The 4005-nt window shown below is 41.0% G+C and overlaps 1 non-coding gene across 1 annotated transcript; it reads left to right on the top strand.

Annotated features, from left to right (window-relative positions):
• Positions 1–3428: 3428 nt before the first annotated feature.
• LOC141663102 (small nucleolar RNA R71) lies at positions 3429–3535 on the top strand. Its single transcript, XR_012551187.1, has one exon. It is a non-coding gene; the product is annotated as a small nucleolar RNA R71 (small nucleolar RNA).
• Positions 3536–4005: the final 470 nt, after the last annotated feature.

Here is a 4005-nt window from a genome sequence, read left to right as displayed (position 1 = left end):
ATGATATTACTCACAAGGTAGTTCACAATGTCTACAAACCACGGTTCTTCCTCTTGCACTCCAAACAGCTGCTCATCGGGAAAAGACTCATTTATTAATGTCTTATCTAGTGAAGTTGCAATTGGATTCTCTAAGCGCGAGAGATGATCAGCGACTTGATTTTCAGTCCATTTTCTGTCCTTGATCTCTAATTCAAACTCCTGGAGTAAAAGAACCCATCGAATCAATCTAGGCTTCGAGTCCTTCTTTGAGACGAGATATCGAATTGCAGCGTGATCAGTGAAAACTGTCACCTTCATCCCAAGCAGATAAGATCAAAATTTCTCAAAACCATAGACAATAGCCAAAAGTTCTTTCTCCGTAGTAGTGTAGTTCAGTTGAGCACCATTAAGAGTCTTACTAGCATAGTAGACTACATGAAATATGTTGTTCCTTCTTTGCCCAATAACTGCTCTAACTACATAGTCACTTGCATCGCACACCATCTCAAACAGTTCACTCCAATTAGGTGCAGTTATTACAGGTGCCGTGATTAAACTCTTCTTTAAGAACTCAAAAGCAGCCACACACTCATGATCAAACTTAAACGGGACATCCTTCTCCTGAAGATTGCACAGAGGATTAGAAATTTTTTAGAAGTCCTTGATGAACCGCCTGTAGAAGCCCGCATGACCAAGAAAACTGCGAACTCCTTTAACAGAAATTGGTGGGGGAAGATTTTTGATGACCCCCACTTTGGCTTTGTCCACCTCAAGACCCCTACTAGAGACCTTGTGCCCAAGAATAATGCCTTGTCGCACCATAAAGTGATATTTCTCCTAATTGAGAACCAAATTGGTCTCAACACACCTCTTAAGAACGTCGCCTGGACTCTACACACACTTACCAAATGAATAACCAAACACAGAGAAATCGTCCATGAACACCTCCACATTATGACCAATCATATCAGAGAAGATAGCCATCATGCATTTCTAAAAAGTGGCTGGTGCTCCACATAACCCAAAAGAAACTCTCTGGAATGCAAAAGTACCAAAAATACATGTGAATGTAGTCTTTTCTTGATCTTCTGGAGCGATACAAATCTGACTATACCCCGAATAGCCATCCAGAAGACAATAGTAATCATGCCCCACCAATCTATCAAGCATCTGATCAATGAACGGAAGAGGGAAGTGATCCTTCCTTGTAGCCTTGTTTAGCTTTGTATAATCCATGCAAACTCTCCACCCCATGACTGTTTGTGTAGGAATAAGCTCATTCTTCTTATTTGCTACCACAGTGATACCTCCTTTCTTTGGCACACACTGAACTGGGCTCACCCATGAACTGTCATAAATAGGATAGATGCTTTGTTGCTCCACATTAGGCTTGCTTCCTGGCTCTAGCAGAATTTTGTACATGCAATACGAAGAGCTGATTCCATTAATATCTGCTATAGTCCAACCAATTACCAATTTGAATTCTCAAAGAATTCTCAAAAGCTTCTCCTCGTCATTACCCGAAAGGTCAGATATAATAATAACAGGAAAAGTAGATGCATCACTTAAAAATGCATACCCAAATGTTCAGGTAAAGGCTTAAGCTCAAGAGTAGGAGCTTCCTCAATAGATGGCTTGAGGTGCTTAGGAGCTTTGTTCAGCTCCTCCAATCCAAGAGATTCAAAAGGCATATCCATCTTTCGCTTCCAGGGAGAAGCATTAAAATATTTCAAGTGCTTTTCACTTCATCATCTTCACTATTGAAATTCCCCAACAAGGCTTTTTCTAAGGCATCGGACCTTAGCAATTGATTGAATTCAGAATTGACCACAGAATCGACCATCTCCACCTTAAAACACTCCTCAGTTTCCGTAGGGAATTTCATAGCATTGAACACATTATAAATTACATCCTGATCCATCATTCGCATGGTTAGCTCATCTTTCTACACATCTATCAAGGTTCGATCAATATCCAAGAAAGGTCTTCCCGAGATTATGGGAATCTTTTTATCCTCCTCGAAATCAAGAATTATAAAATCAGCAGGGAAGATGAGTTTATCCACCTTGACCAAGACATCCTCCACAATACCTCACGGATATGTAATAGAATGGTTAGCCAACTGCAAAGTCATATAAGTAGGCTTTGGATCAGGCAAGTCCAACTTCTTGAAGATTGACAAGGGCATCAGATTGATGCTAGCTCCTAAGTCACATAGACACTTGTCAAATGACACCTTTATAATTGTGCAAGGAATAGTGAAGCTTCCAGGATCTTTAAGCTTCAGAGGCAATTTCTGTTGCAACACTGCACTGCATTCCTCCGTGAGAGCAACGGTCTCTAAGTCATTAAGCTTCACCTTCCTAGAGAGAATACCTTTCATGAACTTCGCATAGCTAGGAATTTGTTCAAGAGCTTTAGGAAAGGTATGTTGATGTGAAATTTATTGAATACCTCCAGAAACTTCGCAAACTGCTTATCTAGCTTTTTCTTCTACAGCCTCTTAGGAAAGGGAGGTGGAGGATAGATCTGTTTCTCCCCTGTATTACCCTCAGGAGGAGTGTGCTCAACAATAATCTTCCTTGGTTCCACTTCTACTTCTTTCTGCACTTCTTCTTCAGCCTCAACTTCAGATTCTGGAGTCTTAGCTTTTTCAGGATTTGCAACCTTTCCAGACCTCAATGTAATTGCTTTAACATTCTCCTTAGCTTCCTTCTTGCCTGATACTTCGGTATCGCTTGGAAGCGTGCCAGGTTGACGATTCAGTAATGCATTAGCAATTTTCCCAATCTGATTCTCCAAGGTCTTGATAGACACAACTTGGCTCTTGCACATGAGCCTCAACTCCTCCAATTCAGATTTTTCATTAGCTTACGGTAACTGCTAAAGTTGAAGTTGTTAACTAGGGGCATATTGCGGTTGCTGAAAACCAGGAGGGTTATACTGCTTTGCTGTGTATGGCTAATAATATTGCTGCACCATATTCTGATTGTTACTCCAGCTAAAGTTTGGATGATTTCGGTTATTTGGATGATAAATGGTTGGAGCTTGTTGCTGTGATCTCTGAAAGTTGCTCACAAATTGAGCTGATTCGCTAGAAATAGGCTAATAGCGCACTGCTCAATTTCATGTGCCCCCACACAAAGCTCACAAACACTAGTGATTTGATTAACTCCATAATTAGCCAAAGAGTCCACTTTCATCATTAAAGCCTGAAGTTGAGCAGCTATAGCAGTGGTTGTATCCACTTCCAGAATTCTTGCAACCTTGCCTTGCAACATTCTTTGCGTAGGATTCTAGTATTCATTAGCTACCATTAGCTCAATCAACTCATAAGCTTCATTATAGCTTTTGGCACATAAGGCTCCACCATATGCTGCATCAAGCATAGGTCTAGACTGAGTGCCCAAACCATTTTAGAAACAGTTTATAATCATCCAATCAGGCATGCCATGATGTGGGCACTTCCTTAGCATCTCCTTATATCAATCCCAAGCCTCACACAGAGGTTCCCCAGTTTGCTATGTAAACTGAGTAAGAGCATTCCTGATTGCAGCAGTCTTCACCATAGGAAAGAATTTAGTGAGAAACTTTTGAGCAAGATCCTACCATTTGGTGATAGACCCTGGTGGTAGAGAATGTAACCAGCACTTTGTTTTATCCCTCGGAGAGAATGGGAAGAGTCGCAGCTTGATAACATCTTCAGTCACCCTATTGAACCTGAAAGTGTCGCAGATCTCGATAAAATCCCTGATGTGCATGTTGGGGTCTTCTGGAGAAGAACCCCCAAACTGAACTGAGTTCTGTATCATCTGAATCATGCTCGACTTGATCTCAAAAGTGTTAGCTGAGATGGCTAGTCTGATGATGCTCGACTTAATATCATTGATATTAGGCTGAGAATAGTCCATCAAAGCCTTAGGAATTTCTGCTTGATGTCCCATCACTACTAAAGCTGGTTCCTTGACTTTCTCTTCTTCTTCTACTTTCTCTTCATCCTCAAAAACTTCCCTTCGAATCACTA

This window comes from Apium graveolens, chromosome 5, assembly GCF_009905375.1.
Source record: "Apium graveolens cultivar Ventura chromosome 5, ASM990537v1, whole genome shotgun sequence".
NCBI lineage: Eukaryota > Viridiplantae > Streptophyta > Magnoliopsida > Apiales > Apiaceae > Apium > Apium graveolens.
The sequence above is the reverse complement of the archived record's forward strand: the minus strand, read 5'-3'. Positions and strand labels throughout refer to the sequence as shown.